An 18,893-nucleotide genomic window follows, 5' to 3' on the forward strand; every position below is an offset into this window, starting at 1 on the left:
ATACTTTATTTTTAAACTAACAACCTCAGTTTTGAAACAACTGACCTAAGTGCGACAGGAACGTTAACTTGTGCTCGTGAGAGAGAGCCATTCTCCACGATGATTGGTTGAGAAGACGTAAGATTGGATGCGTAACACCACGTTCACGTCTCCTCACAATCATGAAGGTAGACGTAGGATCCACACAACTACATCTTTGAGAATAGAAGCTCTATAATTACAACGACCATGGTGTCACAAAATTCAGAAATTATCGTACATTGTGGTATTATTGATCGTACATCGTACAGAGGTCAAAATTATGGTACAAATACGATAATTATCGTACGTCTGGCAACACTGTTGGGGTACAACGGTAGCTTGGCTGAATCCAGATCAGACGGTTGCAGGTTCCAATCACATCAGTTGATCTCTTCTTGACATCCATAGTATAAAGTCTACAGCCCTTTACCGTGACTGATTTGCAAATTGAATCAAAGCAATTAAGCAAGGAACGCCGACTTGTTTTCTCGACCTCGTGGCCGCGACAGAGTGCGCCTGACCCCGGATCGGGAGGCTGCGTGTTCCAATTAAGTTGAGGTCAAGCGAACTGTTCTTGACTTTGTGAGTGTAAAGACTAGCGGATTTGCATAGTTTATCAAAGTGCTTTAGCATGAAACACTAAATAATTTTTCCGCTATCTTGTAGTGCAACGGTAGAGTGTCTGGCTCCAAATCACCTTGAGGTCAGACGATCTGTTTTTGATCTCCTGAGTATAAAGTCCAACATCAAGAGTGTTCCTTGAGCACCGTATATTTACTGAGTTGCATTCTGTGTCAAGGGGGTTAAGCAAAATACATCACCTCTGGGTTCAGGACCTCGTGGCGCAACGGTAGCGCGTCTGACTCCAGATCAGAAGGTTGCGTGTTTAAATCACGTTGGGGTCACGTGATTTCTTGTTGACTTCTAATGTGAAAAGAAGTCCTGTCGTTGTGTGCTGCAGTGGTTTCCAATCCCACCGCTCTGTATGTCTCCCTTATTAAACACACATGATTAAGATCATTAGCTAGTTAGGAGAGAGCTCCATGAGCTCATCTGGGTGTGTCAGAAAAAGGAGACAGACAAAAATGCAGGGCCGCGTCTTCCAGAGTCATCGTAAGCCTAAGTTGATTGCAACTCTATTGGTTTCAATGCGTCTACGTTGTATGAAGGATTGCAACGCTTTTGGGAAACACAGCCCAGAGCAGGGGGTCCCCAGGATCAGGATTGAAAATCACCAGTGTACTGTGATAGATTTGTATCTTGACCTGTTATTTTTATTAAGCCTGAGATCTCATGTAATAACCATTCCTGTCATTGTGTACTGTGACAGATCTGCCTCTTGACGTGTTGCTTTTGCATATCTTGCCCTGCAATCTCTGAAGAAATCGTGGAAACATCTACGTGCCGAATTCAAAAGCCAGCTCCTTCGAGCCGGAATCGAACCAGCGACCTAAGGATAGCCAATGTATCATCTACAGTCCTCCGCTCTACCAGCTGAGCTATCGAAGGCAGGATGACAAAAGGTGGCTTAAGCAGGAAACACCAGATAGGTTTGTGGTGTCTTGGGGTACAACGGTAGCTTGGCTGAATCCAGATCAGACGGTTGCATGTTCCAATCACATCAGTTGATCTCTTCTTGACATCCATAGTATAAAGTCTACAGCCCTTTACCGTGACTGATTTGCAAATTGAATCAAAGCAATTAAGCAAGGAACGCCGACTTGTTTTCTCGACCTCGTGGCCGCGACAGAGTGCGCCTGACCCCGGATCGGGAGGTTGCGTGTTCCAATTATGTTGAGGTCAAGCGAACTGTTCTTGACTTTGTGAGTGTAAAGACTAGCGGATTTGCATAGTTTATCAAAGTGCTTTTGCATGAAACACTAAATAATTTTTCCGCTATCTTGTAGTGCAACGGTAGAGTGTCTGGCTCCAAATCACCTTGAGGTCAGACGATCTGTTTTTGATCTCCTGAGTATAAAGTCCAACATCAAGAGTGTTCCTTGAGCACCGTATATTTACTGATTTGCATTCTGTGTCAAGGGGGTTAAGCAAAATACATCACCTCTGGGTTCAGGACCTCGTGGCGCAACGGTAGCGCGTCTGACTCCAGATCAGAAGGTTGCGTGTTCAAATCACGTCGGGGTCACGTGATTTCTTGTTGACTTCTAATGTGAAAAGAAGTCCTGTCGTTGTGTGCTGCAGTGGTTTCCAATCCCACCGCTCTGTATGTCTCCCTTATTAAACACACCTGATTAAGATCATTAGCTAGTTAGGAGAGAGCTCCATGAGCTCATCTGGGTGTGTCAGAAAAAGGAGACAGACAAAAATGCAGGGCCGCGTCTTCCAGAGTCATCGTAAGCCTAAGTTGATTGCAACTCTATTGATTTCAATGCGTCTACGTTGTATGAAGGATTGCAACGCTTTTGGGAAACACAGCCCAGAGCAGGGGGTCCCCAGGATCAGGATTGAAAATCACCAGTGTACTGTGATAGATTTGTATCTTGACCTGTTATTTTTATTAAGCCTGAGATCTCATGTAATAACCATTCCTGTCATTGTGTACTGTGACAGATCTGCCTCTTGACGTGTTACTTTTGCATATCTTGCCCTGGAATCTCTGAAGAAATCGTGGAAACATCTACGTGCCGAATTCAAAAGCCAGCTCCTTCGAGCCGGAATCGAACCAGCGACCTAAGGATAGCCAATTTATCATCTACAGTCCTCCGCTCTACCAGCTGAGCTATCGAAGGCAGGATGACAAAAGGTGGCTTAAGCAGGAAACACCAGATAGGTTTGTGGTGTCTTGGGGTACAGTGTTGCCAGATTGGAAATGTCCAAGTATCGTACCAGAAGCTCAAAATTATCGTATTTGGGAGAAAATTATCATATTTAAGTCAAACGTTCAAAATAAAGATCGGCTATTTATCTAGATGTTACAGCTATTGTCCTTTTCAGCACTCATTTTCTATACCTTATTGTAATGATAAAAACTAATTATCTTACCCGAGTCAAACGTTCAAAATACAGCTATTTATCTAGATGTTACAGCTATTTATCCTTTTCAGCACTCAATTTCTATACTTTATTTTTAAACTAACAACCTCAGTTTTGAAACAACTGACCTAAGTGCGACAGGAACGTTAACTTGTGCTCGTGAGAGAGAGCCATTCTCCACGATGATTGGTTGAGAAGACGTAAGATTGGATGCGTAACACCACGTTCACGTCTCCTCACAATCATGAAGGTAGACGTAGGATCCACACAACTACATCTTTGAGAATAGAAGCTCTATAATTACAACGACCATGGTGTCACAAAATTCAGAAATTATCGTACATTGTGGTATTATTGATCGTACATCGTACAGAGGTCAAAATTATGGTACAAAAACGATAATTATCGTACGTCTGGCAACACTGTTGGGGTACAACGGTAGCTTGGCTGAATCCAGATCAGACGGTTGCAGGTTCCAATCACATCAGTTGATCTCTTCTTGACATCCATAGTATAAAGTCTACAGCCCTTTACCGTGACTGATTTGCAAATTGAATCAAAGCAATTAAGCAAGGAACGCCGACTTGTTTTCTCGACCTCGTGGCCGCGACAGAGTGCGCCTGACCCCGGATCGGGAGGCTGCGTGTTCCAATTAAGTTGAGGTCAAGCGAACTGTTCTTGACTTTGTGAGTGTAAAGACTAGCGGATTTGCATAGTTTATCAAAGTGCTTTAGCATGAAACACTAAATAATTTTTCCGCTATCTTGTAGTGCAACGGTAGAGTGTCTGGCTCCAAATCACCTTGAGGTCAGACGATCTGTTTTTGATCTCCTGAATATAAAGTCCAACATCAAGAGTGTTCCTTGAGCACCGTATATTTACTGAGTTGCATTCTGTGTCAAGGGGGTTAAGCAAAATACATCACCTCTGGGTTCAGGACCTCGTGGCGCAACGGTAGCGCGTCTGACTCCAGATCAGAAGGTTGCGTGTTCAAATCACGTCGGGGTCACGTGATTTCTTGTTGACTTCTAATGTGAAAAGAAGTCCTGTCGTTGTGTGCTGCAGTGGTTTCCAATCCCACCGCTCTGTATGTCTCCCTTATTAAACACACCTGATTAAGATCATTAGCTAGTTAGGAGAGAGCTCCATGAGCTCATCTGGGTGTGTCAGAAAAAGGAGACAGACAAAAATGCAGGGCCGCGTCTTCCAGAGTCATCGTAAGCCTAAGTTGATTGCAACTCTATTGGTTTCAATGCGTCTACGTTGTATGAAGGATTGCAACGCTTTTGGGAAACACGGCCCAGAGCAGGGGGTCCCCAGGATCAGGATTGAAAATCACCAGTGTACTGTGATAGATTTGTATCTTGACCTGTTATTTTTATTAAGCCTGAGATCTCATGTAATAACCATTCCTGTCATTGTGTACTGTGACAGATCTGCCTCTTGACGTGTTGCTTTTGCATATCTTGCCCTGCAATCTCTGAAGAAATCGTGGAAACATCTACGTGCCGAATTCAAAAGCCAGCTCCTTCGAGCCGGAATCGAACCAGCGACCTAAGGATAGCCAATGTATCATCTACAGTCCTCCGCTCTACCAGCTGAGCTATCGAAGGCAGGATGACAAAAGGTGGCTTAAGCAGGAAACACCAGATAGGTTTGTGGTGTCTTGGGGTACAGTGTTGCCAGATTGGAAATGTCCAAGTATCGTACCAGAAGCTCAAAATTATCGTATTTGGGAGAAAATTATCATATTTAAGTCAAACGTTCAAAATAAAGATCGGCTATTTATCTAGATGTTACAGCTATTGTCCTTTTCAGCACTCATTTTCTATACCTTATTGTAATGATAAAAACTAATTATCTTACCCGAGTCAAACGTTCAAAATACAGCTATTTATCTAGATGTTACAGCTATTTATCCTTTTCAGCACTCAATTTCTATACTTTATTTTTAAACTAACAACCTCAGTTTTGAAACAACTGACCTAAGTGCGACAGGAACGTTAACTTGTGCTCGTGAGAGAGAGCCATTCTCCACGATGATTGGTTGAGAAGACGTAAGATTGGATGCGTAACACCACGTTCACGTCTCCTCACAATCATGAAGGTAGACGTAGGATCCACACAACTACATCTTTGAGAATAGAAGCTCTATAATTACAACGACCATGGTGTCACAAAATTCAGAAATTATCGTACATTGTGGTATTATTGATCGTACATCGTACAGAGGTCAAAATTATGGTACAAATACGATAATTATCGTACGTCTGGCAACACTGTTGGGGTACAACGGTAGCTTGGCTGAATCCAGATCAGACGGTTGCAGGTTCCAATCACATCAGTTGATCTCTTCTTGACATCCATAGTATAAAGTCTACAGCCCTTTACCGTGACTGATTTGCAAATTGAATCAAAGCAATTAAGCAAGGAACGCCGACTTGTTTTCTCGACCTCGTGGCCGCGACAGAGTGCGCCTGACCCCGGATCGGGAGGCTGCGTGTTCCAATTAAGTTGAGGTCAAGCGAACTGTTCTTGACTTTGTGAGTGTAAAGACTAGCGGATTTGCATAGTTTATCAAAGTGCTTTAGCATGAAACACTAAATAATTTTTCCGCTATCTTGTAGTGCAACGGTAGAGTGTCTGGCTCCAAATCACCTTGAGGTCAGACGATCTGTTTTTGATCTCCTGAGTATAAAGTCCAACATCAAGAGTGTTCCTTGAGCACCGTATATTTACTGAGTTGCATTCTGTGTCAAGGGGGTTAAGCAAAATACATCACCTCTGGGTTCAGGACCTCGTGGCGCAACGGTAGCGCGTCTGACTCCAGATCAGAAGGTTGCGTGTTCAAATCACGTCGGGGTCACGTGATTTCTTGTTGACTTCTAATGTGAAAAGAAGTCCTGTCGTTGTGTGCTGCAGTGGTTTCCAATCCCACTGCTCTGTATGTCTCCCTTATTAAACACACCTGATTAAGATCATTAGCTAGTTAGGAGAGAGCTCCATGAGCTCATCTGGGTGTGTCAGAAAAAGGAGACAGACAAAAATGCAGGGCCGCATCTTCCAGAGTCATCGTAAGCCTAAGTTGATTGCAACTCTATTGGTTTCAATGCGTCTACGTTGTATGAAGGATTGCAATGCTTTTGGGAAACACAGCCCAGAGCAGGGGGTCCCCAGGATCAGGATTGAAAATCACCAGTGTACTGTGATAGATTTGTATCTTGACCTGTTATTTTTATTAAGCCTGAGATCTCATGTAATAACCATTCCTGTCATTGGCTGCGTTCGAAACCGCATACTTCCATACTATATAGTAGGCAAAAAGCAGTAGGCGAGCAAAAAAGTATGTTTGAATGTTCAGTATTCATAAAAGAGTAGGCGAGAATCAGTAGGCGAGTGCACTAATTCTCGCAAGATTCGGACGAACGTCTACTTAAAGTGCGTTCGAATATGCCTACTTACCTACTATATAGTAGGAAAAAAGAGTACGTGAAGAAAGAAGTACGTTCGAAACCTCAGTATTCATAAAAGAGTAGCCGAGAAATCCCCGGATGTCCTACTGCTTCAGCCCAGATTCTGAAGTGTTCATCTGATGCACACTTTTCAATCCCAGGAGGCCACAGGAGGCTAAAACGTCATCATCGAACGTGATTGGGAACCGCAACGAGAGTGTTTACAAATGTGAGTATTACAAACCAAAACACGGTTCCCTGTCTTAAAATCGTATTTGTTGAGCTACTGTATCGTAAACTGCTGATTTGCATAAGGTGTCAATACGTGTAACGTTAAAGTATATTTGTGATTTCGCTGTAAAACACGTTTTATTACGTATAGCGACCGTAGCATCTTAAAGATGATTACTAAATGTTTAACAACTGAAAGGAACATGTTCTGAGAGAATTAAATGAGCACAGCACAACACGAAACAGACATCTAAATGAGTGATGGACGTTGTGTGAGTTTATGTAGAATTCTCTGTTGTCAACACTGCTTTAGATTAATGTAATGTAAATAAAAATATAGTTAGTAAACAAGTAAACATGAGTTATCTATTTCATTTGTTTAATAGTACTGTTGATATATTCAGGAGCATTTGTATTGGATAAAAAGCCAATTAACACAACAGCTACCTCATAAATGTAGTATTGAGCTCATGCACAAATCAGAGGGAACTGAATCTTGTGTGGATGTTACAGGGACAGATGAGACAAGTATGTTTGTCTGGTGAAGAGTGACTGATGAAGCAGTGCTGCCATCAAAGGCTTTGAGTGAGTACACTACAGACATCTATTTAAACCTAAAGTTGCAGTTTTTTTTTAAATAAAAAAAACTTTAAGCACTTTTCTGATTCTAGATTTCTGTGCCTTTGTTGCAGGTATTTTGCGGTGGAGCAGGACCTGAAAGGAAAGGTGACAGCAGCATTTGTGGGGAAAAAAAGTTAAATCTGTAACTTAGTATAAAGTTTGGTAATTTTGTTACTTCTAATACAGAGATCTAATGAAATTGTGCTGTTAAAATGACAACTTTTGTATTGTATTTGTGCATCTTTGTATGATCTGAAATGTCTGCTGCAGACTGGTGTGTGCAGTGAGAAAAGAGAAATCCACAGCAGCATCCTGTAAATGGTCAAGTGCCATCGATGAGACCCTCCATCACTCCACCTGCTCTTTGTCTCATCTGGACCAGATGTTGCTGTGGTCTCTTCATCCTCAGAGACCAAAGAGCCGGCGAGAGCATCTAGAGAAAGACTAAAATACCAATATGTCTGAATAAAGCTTTGTTCCATGTGTCTTTATTTATGTTCATGGTTATTTTATTATTTTACTCATATATCCATGTTGTTATCAGTAAATAAAATATAAGTTTCATTAACATATGCATTAATTAATTACTTGATTAAAAAAAAAACATGCTTGTTTTACTAAAAAATATAATTAATTATAGGTCAGCATTTATCATTATTATTGATCAGTGCATTCTGAGGTAATCTTAATTTCTAAGCAGTAATACTTACATTTTTTGAGTGTAAAATCCTCAAAAAACACCTCCAAACACAAGATCTTCAAGCAGCTGATCCACGTCTCCTTTGTGCAGATATTGCAAACATGGAGGAAGATGTACTAGGTGGGGTTGTTGTGTTACTGATGCTATGAGGTGTTTGAGCACCTGTTGTGCTTATTTTCATTTTATTACTAATACTACCTAACTTACAATTACAGGCTCAGGGAAAGATGGTATTTATCTTTAACAATGAACAATCATAATGAGAAAAACTAAAAACATAACTATTAGGCTTGCTTACATCATAGTATGCAATTATATACACAGGGAAATATGATTAAATATCTCTGAATAATCAAAATATTCACATCATCGTTTATCAAAAATTGGATTTGTTTTTGTTATTGATAAGCCTCAGGGATGAAAAGAGAAATTTAACAAGAATTTAAGCTAGCTTTGCGTATGGATAAACAATTTTGAATACAAAACAACAGAAATAACTTATTCAAAAAATTAAGAATTTGGGTTTTCCTGACAAAAATTATTTCTTTAAGAATTAAAAAATACAAAAACCTAAATGAACCCAAAACGTATCTACTACAATCACAATAAAAGAACAGCTGTTTCTTCAACATGACCACAAAATGAACAAATTTCATCAATATCAAAATATTTATAGAAAGATGAATTAAACCTCGCTATATGTTAAGTTGTTGCACTTGTTATAACGTCGTTGGTCACATGATAACGTCAACATGGCGGAAGACGTGCAGATCACATCCATACTCAACGAGATTTGGCTGTAGAGTACGTACTCTTTTAGCGCTCGTTAAGTAAGTACTTATTGAAATTAAGTACCTACACATTGAGTATGCGGTTTCGAACGCAGCCATAGTGTACTGTGACAGATCTGCCTCTTGACGTGTTACTTTTGCATATCTTGCCCTGCAATCTCTGAAGAAATCGTGGAAACATCTACGTGCCGAATTCAAAAGCCAGCTCCTTCGAGCCGGAATCGAACCAGCACACATACCAGACATTTTGACCGACATTAACTTTTTTAGAGTGAACATTTACTCTAAAAAAGTTAATGTCGGTCAAAATGTCTGGTATGATCAAGTTTACCAGATAAAATTTCATATAATTTTGGTGTTTATTATGCACTGTAACATGCATGCAAATTTTTGAGCTACATATATAGGCTAATAGGCTAGTTGACACTAGTTGATAAAATGTGTTGTTGTTATTATCATTATTATTATTTTAGTCAAACATTGGGAAATACATTTGCGATATTATGTTTAATCGATAAGCAATTAAGAGATATATTTTGCTGAGTATGCTATTGTCCTGGAATCATGGCTGTCTAAAACCGCCAGTAGGTGGGAGCCCAACCCTGTCATAAATGAAAGATTAATTTAAAACACAGATTCATAAAATGTCGCCTTTTTTTTTTTTTTTTTTTTACTGGATAAATTTTTGAGCCCTCGATTTTACCGGAAATACTATGTGTAGACTGCGTGCTGAGTTTTTAACTAAACCGTCCAGTCCAGTAGAAGGCGGAATATCGTCTTTTACGTTGAATACCCATTTACGAAATGGAAGCACTAGCCGTAGTCAATGCAGTGAGAAGAAAAGTTTTATCAATCAAACGCAATTTTCATCGTGGAAACTGTAATTCTTATCATTTGAGTGTGATTGACTCATTGCTTAACAATGTCCAAAGAATCGGTCAAGATAACCCAGAGAAAAACAGTGAACTCCTTGAAAGCCTAAGGATACTACAGACAGCCATGACTTCGAGGCATCAGCAAGCGCCTTCCACCGCTGCTCCGCTCATACGAACAGGTTTATTATTGATATACTATATAGTGCACAACTTGTTTTAAAGAATACGCATGGATTTCTAAAGTAATACTTTACTGTAGAACCTAGAAGATAAATTAATTTATGTATAATGGAGAGTAATACATCCAGTGGTCGAAATGGCTACAATTCCAGGGACGTCGTAGTTGGGTGAAAAGGGGGACTAAATTACCAGGGCCCCAAGTGGGGGGAGGGCCCCTGAGGAGTGAAATTTTATTTTCCTTTAAATATAATTTTAAGATCACAATAAATGTTGTTAACTAATGTAAATCAGTGATGCGCGGGTCAATGTATAAACAACCCTAATCCGACCGACGTTTTCAACTAACGCAACTCGGACCGCAAAAAAAAAAAAAAAAGAAAGAAAGAAAGAAACTATTGTACCCGACCCGCTTCCTGTCTAATATTTGCGACTGACACCAGCGATTATATGCGGCTATATGCGGTGGAGATGCGTTCACTGTCAAACATCATTTGGCATTAATTAGGTAATTTTGTCAAAATAAATGTTCTTGATTAAAAGAAAAATACAGATTGTTCTTGTTGTGATTTATTTTGTCTTTCCTTTATGTCAGTGATTCTACACGATTAAATATGATCAAGAATTATTTTATTTCGATCTACAGTGTAATAAGTGTTTAGAAAAAGATTAGCCTATAGCCATAAATAATATATATATATATATAGGCCTATATATATATATATATATATATGACTACAAGCTTATTCCTTTTTTCTTAACTTTTAACTTCTTTTCAAAATAATCAAGAATATTAAATCAACTTAATAGGCTAGGTTAACGAATTTTCTTATACAAACATAATGAATGCAATTCAAAACGAAGTTTTTATAGATAAATTCAGGAATTATGAATATGACAAAATAATATTATTTTATATATATTAATTGTATAGCTATAATAGTTGTATCAAATGAATAAGGAAATTATAGTGCCTTGAATTTATTAAGTAATGTTTAATTTCGTTCGTTTCGCTCTCTGGAAATGTAAAGAAAAAATACAGTTTTTACTTGGAATTCGTTTTTAATCCCTGGTTTTAAACAAGCATATACATGAGATCATTTATATGTTATTGCTTGAATAAACGTTTAAAATAGTGCTAGAAATTTTATAATTAAGGAAATTAAACAGACCTAGGCATTTGAAAAGACATAGTGAAATGTGTCTAATAATTCCAAAAAGAAAGAGAAGCATTGGACATAATCAAAATATTCGAGACATTTATTAGGAATACCATTTTCTTAACAATTTAAGATGCTGCATGTGTTTATCAGTCTAATCGAAGTGTGCGTCTCTCCTGCGACTTTTCCAACAAAAATCCCACCCCCTCTCAGAAAATACATAAAACTGACATTACTATATGCGTTTAAAAGTAGCCTATTAAAATGGTACAATGGCATTGATCAGTTCAACGTGTTGGGAAATCGGGCATTTTGTCCCGCGTCAGCATTTATTCAACAGTTAATAGCGCTCAACATTCAAAAGGTAAATATTATTCAGCTAATAAAGTGTAGGTCTATGTATTTCATAGAAATAGTCTAGTACTATACAAACTACAAAGGTTTAATTGTCATCTTTATTTCAAACAACCATTATTTTGGATGACTCGTAACTGCGGGTAACTGTTTTGGATTTTGGATCAACCCGCGCATTACTGATGTAAATGCCTGGCGACAGGGGCGTAGCAACCGGGGGGGACGGTTTCACTTTTAGAAACAGGTGATTCTGTCCCCCGCACTTTTTTTTGACCTAGCGCCAATATTTCCGCCCCTGGTCTCTGATTTGTTACTTAGATTTGAGTGAAGTAACATTTAGCCAATCACAGCGCGAATCTCTTGGGCGTCTGCCATGAGCTTCAAATCTTGTTGCTCTTGTAAACAGAATGTATTATACTGTATGAACCCGCGATCGATGTACCCCCCCCCCCCCCCCCCCCTTGTTTAAAACACAAGACCTGCCATCCTTCAGAGCACTCTCCAAAACTGTGCCTCCTCTAAAACACCCAAATACAGCGGCCGAGAGCTTACCATACTACAACAAATGCAGATAGTAAAAACACCAGCAAATCCATCAGTGACAACATGTTACAAATCACGGAAACACTTTCCATCACTTCTTTAGTTATGTCTTGAATACAGCATTAGCTCATGGTTTGAGTAAAGATAAGTCAGTCTTACACTTTCCAAAAGTCGTATTCAAATAAAATATATTCTAGATAAGCTTTACCGAATGATTGTTGTTAAAATGGGAAGAGACTTTTAATTAGCATAAAATGTGTTTCTGGATTAATTCACCAAACATATTGATATAAAAATCAAGATGTAAATAAACAGTTTTAGAACATTTAGCCTTATTTCTGAATATGTAGATCTAAACACAAAACATGTTACATATACAGGTCCTTATCCAAAAATTAGCATATTGTGATAAAGTTCATTATTTTCTGTAATGTACTGATAAACATTAGACTTTCATATATTTTAGATTCATTACACACAACTGAAGTAGTTCAAGCCTTTTATTGTTTTAATATTGATGATTTTGGGCATACAGCTCATGAAAACCCAAAATTCCTATCTCAAAAAATTAGCATATCATGAAAAGGTTCTCTAAACAAGCTATTAACCTAATCATCTGAATCAACTAATTAACTCTAAACACCTGCAAAAGATTCCTGAGGCTTTTAAAAACTCCCAGCCTGGCTCATTACTCAAAACCGCAATCATGGGTAAGACTGCCGACCTGACTGCTGTCCAGAAGGCCATCATTGACACCCTCAAGCAAGAGGGTAAGACACAGAAAGAAATTTCTGAACGAATAGGCTGTTCCCAGAGTGCTGTATCAAGGCACCTCAGTGGGAAGTCTGTGGGAAGGAAAAAGTGTGGCAGAAAACGCTGCACAACGAGAAGAGGTGACCGGACCCTGAGGAAGATTGTGGAGAAGGACCGATTCCAGACCTTGGGGGACCTGCGGAAGCAGTGGACTGAGTCTGGAGTAGAAACATCCAGAGCCACCGTGTACAGGCGTGTGTAGGAAATGGGCTACAGGTGCCGCATTCCCCAGGTCAAGCCACTTTTGAACCAGAAACAGCGGCAGAAGCGCCTGACCTGGGCTACAGAGAATCAGCACTGGACTGTTGCTCAAATTTTGCATGTCATTCGGAAATCAAGGTGCCAGAGTCTGGAGGAAGACTGGGGAGAGGGAAATGCCAAAATGCCTGAAGTCCAGTGTCAAGTACCCACAGTCAGTGATGGTCTGGGGTGCCATGTCAGCTGCTGGTGTTGGTCCACTGGGTTTTATCAAGGGCAGGGTCAATGCAGCTAGCTATCAGGAGATTTTGGAGCACTTCATGCTTCCATCTGCTGAAAAGCTTTATGGAGATGAAGATTTCATTTTTCAGCACGACCTGGCACCTGCTCACAGTGCCAAAACCACTGGTAAATGGTTTACTGACCATGGTATTACTGTGCTCAATTGGCCTGCCAACTCTCCTGACCTGAACCCCATAGAGAATCTGTGGGATATTGTGAAGAGAAAGTTGAGAGACGCAAGACCCAACACTCTGGATGAGCTTAAGGCCGCTATCGAAGCATCCTGGGCCTCCATAACACCTCAGCGGTGCCACAGGCTGATTGCCTCCATGCCACGCCGCATTGAAGCAGTCATTTCTGCAAAAGGATTCCCGACCAAGTATTGAGTGCATAACTGAACATAATTATTTGAAGGTTGACTTTTTTTGTATTAAAAACACTTTTCTTTTACTGGTCGGATGAAATATGCTAAATGTTTTTAGATTTTTTTAGATTTTTTGAAATTTTGGGTTTTCATGAGCTGTATGCCAAAATCATCAATATTAAAACAATAAAAGGCTTGAACTACTTCAGTTGTTGTGTAATGAATCTAAAATATATGAAAGTCTAATGTTTATCAGTACATTACAGAAAATAATGAACTTTATCACAATATGCTTATTATTTGAAAAGGACCTGTATATGTATGAAGTGTTTATTATAAAACGTCAATATGTGAACTCTGGCACGTTTTTATTACATTGATATAGGTACAGTTGAAGCCAAAGTTTACATACACCTTCCAGAATATGTGTTAGTAATTTTAGGTAAATAAAAGGGATCATGAAAACTTTGTTATTTTTTAATTAATACTGTCCTTAAAAAGCTATTTCACACAACAGATGTTTATATATACTTCACAAGACAAATAGGAACTGAATTTATACAAATGACCCTGTTCAAAAGTTTACACACCCTTGAATGTTAAAACTGTGTGTCGCTTCCCGGATGAGCCACGACTGTTTTCATGTTTTGTGATGGTTTTTCATGAGTCCCTTGTTTGTCCTGAACAGTTCAACTGCCTGCTGTTCTTCAGAAAAATCCTTTAGGTTCCACAAATTCATTGGGTTTTCAGCATTTTTGTGTATTTGAACCCTTTCCAAAAATGACTGTATCATTTTGAGATTTATCTTTTCACACTGAGGACAGTTGAGGGACTCATATGCAACTATTACAGAAGATTCAAACACTCAGTGATGCTCCAGAAGAAGAAATAATGCATTAAGAGTTAGAGGGTGAAAACTTTTGAACGGAATGGATATGTGTAAATTGTTCTTATTTTGATGATATATAGCCGATGCGATATCTTAGCTGTAGAATCAACTTTAAACACTTATTGTCTTAATAATAATGCATCACTGTATAAAGGTCTGTTTTTATTAGTTTGATACTGTCACGATCCAGGCGGGGTTGTGGAGAGGGACAATGATGAGGAGAACCGGAGTAGAAAAACGAATAAAGATTTATTAAATAAAACACAGTAACTAATACAAACAAAACAAAACCGGGAGTATAAGGTGAGCACATGTACACAAGTAAACAGAGGTAACAGTTAGCATTGACGGACAAATGGGGAGTGCACACACAGACTCTTAAATACACTGAAACGGGGGCGTGGTCACAAACAAGCTAACAAGATAACGAGGGGGAAATACAAATATGGGCAAGATTAGACTAAATGAGACTGAACTAAAGGGGGAGACAAGGACTAAACCATAGAACTAGAAACATGGGGGAAAAACACTTGGGAAACAGAACAGAACAGGACAAGACACAGACATAATCCTGACAGATACATAGTGTTTTATAAAATAAAAGAAGAGATAGAATGATAGAACTTTTAAACAAATTAAGCAAAAGTTAACAAACCAAAGAAATTTTTTTTGTATGTCTTTTACCCATGATGTGTGTGTGTGTACCTTCATATATTTACAATTTTTAAATGTTATTATTATTATTATTATTGTCTATTCAGGGGAATAGTGAAGTGCCGTTGGCTGAAAGTCAGGACCATGCAGGAGCACCAGAGGGGAGTGATTGAATCGTCCAACTCGGATTAAATTTTTTTTTTCTGCTGTAGTTTTCAAGGAAGCTTTTTTATTTTGTAATTTTTTTTAAGATTGTGTCTTGTAAAAAAATTTAAAACTGTTGTGTTCCTTGAGCAGACCAATGTATATATGTTATTAATTTAAAGATGTTAATAAAAATAAATAATGTTCTAAATTTCTTCTCTTTAAAAACTGTCTTTTTTGACTGTGTGTGTATGGTGTCTTTATAATATTGTTAGTGCATGGTATTCCAAAAATATAACTAAACATTTTGTTAACTTAATAATGTTAAAATATAATGTCCTAACACTATTATTAATAAACATTTAGAAGATCATCACAAGATCTTTTCAAGGTTTTTTATTTACAGAAAATGTTATCGTAACAATCTGAAGAACATTGTAAGAACTAAAAGTAAACATACTGTAAAAAAAATAGTAGAATATATATAAATGAAAAAAAGTAACTTTTTTTTCACTGATTTTTACAAAAATGCATTTAGAAAATGTTGTAATGTCTTTAAAGAGAACATTATAAGAATAAAAATAGACCTACCCATTAAAAACATTAAAAGAGCGTTAGGGAATAGGGAATGATCTAATAATGTTATCTCTGAACATTTTAAGAATGTGTTTTGACAATGTTTTCATATCATTCAATAGAATGTTGTGGGAACAAAAATAAAACTACCCGCTAAAAACATTGTAAGAATGTTAGGGAATGATGTTCTAACAATGTTACCACTGAACATTTTAAGAATGTTTTTAGAGAATGTTATCCTATCAATTGAGAGAATGTTGTGGGAACAAAAATAAAACTACCCGCTAAAAACATTGTAAGAATGTTAGGGAATGATGTTCTAAAAATGTTACCACTGAACATTTTAAGGATGTTTTTAGAGAATGTTATCCTATCAATTGAGAGAATGTTGTGGGAACAAAAATAAAACTACCCGCTAAAAACATTGTAAGAATGTTAGGGAATGATGTTCTAACAATGTTACCACTGAACATTTTAAGAATGTTTTTAGAGAATGTATCCTATCATTTGAGAGAATGTTCTGGGAACAAAAATAAAACTACCCGCTAAAAACATTGTAAGAATGTTAGGGAATGATGTTCTAACAATGTTACCACTGAACATTTTAAGAATGTTTTTAGAGAATGTTATCCTATTATTTGAGAGAATGTTGTGGGAACAAAAATAAAACTACCTGCTAAAAACATTGCTAGAACATTGCTTGGTAATGTTCTTAAAACATTTTTAGAACCAAAAATTTCTAGCTGGGTTATTATTAGTATCAAGAATTAGTGATTTTTGGTTAAATCACTGCACGTGGTGAAATTTATCCATAATCGACTACCAGCCAAATTAAAGATCTGGCTACATTTATGCCTATGAATAGTCTTTTAACATTGTCTAATTGCATTTAATATTTTCAGACTTTCATATATTATATTATGTTGATGCTTGCTTGACTCTTTTACTTTCCTTGATTTGGCTTATTATTAAGTATTTTAAGCACAAACTATGTGTTTTCTGCAAATCTAAGTCTTTTAAATGTAATTGGTTTGCTTTCTTTATCATTTATTCATAGCTGTGTGTACCTTCACCACATGAAATAGTTAATAGAAAAAGTTAATGTTGTGACGTTGAAACTTCGGGATAACCCCTAAGGTTATTTTTCACTGAAACTTATATTTAAATATATTTTATAATATGTGCTAAACATATTAAAAACTACAAATGTGAGAGTTTGAGATTCTACCTAAAAATCAAAATTGCAATGTTTCGGTGCAGAAACCTTTTTTCACAAAATTTATTAAGTGTCTTAAAAATTAATTTTGATGAGTAAATCTTTTATTGTTACTTAGCATGACACAAGTACACATTTTAAATATTGGGCTTTCTACCAAACTATGCTGTCAGACATATCAAGTGTAATAAAGTGAAACATGTTGAAATATGAAATATATAGGCAGCTTTTCTTCTAAATGTAGTGCAAAATGAAGATGCAGAAATCTTGAAGTGTTGAGAGCTCCAATTGTTATAAAGCATATCACCGGCTGCGTCCGAAATCGCCTACTCAATGAGTAGGTACTTAATTTCAATAAGTACTTACTTAACGAGTGCTAAAAGAGTACCTACTCAACAGCCATATCTCCTTGAGTATGAATGCGTTCCGCCATGTTGACGTTATCATGTGACCTATGACGTTATAACAAGCGCAACATGAAATGTTATGAGCGGCGGATTTAATTCATCTATCGGTAAACATTTTGATGTTGATGAAATTTGCTTATTTTGGATTGATTTAAGTTTTTATATTTTTAACAATACTAAAATGACTAAAACCCCCAAATTTGTTGTCTTGAATATGTTAATGGGCAAAATTGTGCAAAAGTAGCTTAGATCTGATTTGTTTTCCTTTTTCTTGCTGAATTTCTAATAATAAATAATAAATAAATAACAAAAACAACAAATGCAATTTTTAATTCATTGCAATTTTATGAATATTCAAATATATTTAATATTTTTTTCTGTATATAATCTTGTACTTTGTATGCAAACCTATTATAGTTATGTTTTCTGTCATGATTGTTCTTTGTTAAAGATACTTAAGTCTTTCCCTGAGTTCGTATGGAATTATAAATTCTGTATTACTAAAAATGTAAGTATTACTACTTAGAAATTAAAATAACTTTAGACTGCATTGCTAGCCCACTCCAACACTTACCAACAATAATAAAGATAAATGCTGAATAATAATTAATGATATTTCTAGTTAAACAAGCATAATGTTTTTTTTTCTATGAAGTAATGAATAAATGCATACGCTTATGAAAATCTTATATTTTATTTACTGACAACATCAGGAAACATGAATAAATTAGTAAAATAATAAAAGTAACCATGAACATAAATAAATACACATGGAACAAAGCTTTATTTAAACATATTGGTCTTTTAGTCTTTTTCTACTGAGGATGAAGAGACCACTGCAACATCTGGTCCAGATGAGGCAAAGGGCAGGTGGAGTGATGGAGGGTCTCATCGATGGCACTAGACCATTTCCAGGATGCTTCTGTGGATTTCTCCTTTCTTACTGCACACACCAGTCTGCAGACATTTCAGATCATACAAAGATGCACAAATATATTACAAAAGCTGTCATTTTAACAGCACAATGTCATTAGATCTCTGTATTGGAAGTTACAAAATGATCAATCTTTATATTAAGTTTCGGATTTTACTTTTCCCCAAAAATGCTGCAGTCACCTTTCCTTTCAGGTCCTGCTCCACCACAAAAGATCTGCAACAAAGGCACATAAATCAAGAATCAGAAAAGTTCTGTTATAGCTCTGTTTGAAATGAGTTTGAAGTTCAGTTAGGCCTACTATATGTACATGTGTTTATTTACATTACTTACATTAATGTAAAGCAGTGACAGTGAATTCTCACATAGCGTCCATCACTCACTCAGATGTTTCATGTTGTGATGTGCTCTAGAACATTTTCCTGTCATTTGTTAAGTAGACATTAATGTCTTTAAAATGTATGTTTTATGTAAATCCGCTTTTGAAGACGTACGTG

General features: G+C 37.2%; 7 non-coding genes across 7 annotated transcripts; 4 read left to right on the forward strand and 3 right to left on the reverse strand.

Annotated features, from left to right (window-relative positions):
• Nucleotides 1-854: 854 nt before the first annotated feature.
• Nucleotides 855-926, forward strand: trnaw-cca (transfer RNA tryptophan (anticodon CCA)). The gene has a single exon. It is a non-coding gene; the product is annotated as a tRNA-Trp (tRNA).
• Nucleotides 927-1,443: 517 nt separating this feature from the next.
• trnay-gua (transfer RNA tyrosine (anticodon GUA)) lies at nt 1,444-1,530 on the reverse strand. The gene is given in 2 exon segments: nt 1,444-1,479; nt 1,494-1,530. It is a non-coding gene; the product is annotated as a tRNA-Tyr (tRNA).
• Nucleotides 1,531-2,095: 565 nt separating this feature from the next.
• Nucleotides 2,096-2,167, forward strand: trnaw-cca (transfer RNA tryptophan (anticodon CCA)). The gene has a single exon. It is a non-coding gene; the product is annotated as a tRNA-Trp (tRNA).
• A 517-nt stretch (nt 2,168-2,684) lies between these two features.
• On the reverse strand, nt 2,685-2,771 carry trnay-gua (transfer RNA tyrosine (anticodon GUA)). Its single transcript is given in 2 exon segments — nt 2,685-2,720; nt 2,735-2,771. It is a non-coding gene; the product is annotated as a tRNA-Tyr (tRNA).
• Nucleotides 2,772-3,952: 1,181 nt separating this feature from the next.
• trnaw-cca (transfer RNA tryptophan (anticodon CCA)) lies at nt 3,953-4,024 on the forward strand. Its single transcript has one exon. It is a non-coding gene; the product is annotated as a tRNA-Trp (tRNA).
• A 517-nt stretch (nt 4,025-4,541) lies between these two features.
• trnay-gua (transfer RNA tyrosine (anticodon GUA)) lies at nt 4,542-4,628 on the reverse strand. The gene is given in 2 exon segments: nt 4,542-4,577; nt 4,592-4,628. It is a non-coding gene; the product is annotated as a tRNA-Tyr (tRNA).
• Nucleotides 4,629-5,809: 1,181 nt separating this feature from the next.
• trnaw-cca (transfer RNA tryptophan (anticodon CCA)) lies at nt 5,810-5,881 on the forward strand. Its single transcript has one exon. It is a non-coding gene; the product is annotated as a tRNA-Trp (tRNA).
• Nucleotides 5,882-18,893: the final 13,012 nt, after the last annotated feature.

Source organism: Garra rufa, chromosome 2 (genome assembly GCF_049309525.1).
Source record: "Garra rufa chromosome 2, GarRuf1.0, whole genome shotgun sequence".
NCBI classification, from domain to species: domain Eukaryota; kingdom Metazoa; phylum Chordata; class Actinopteri; order Cypriniformes; family Cyprinidae; genus Garra; species Garra rufa.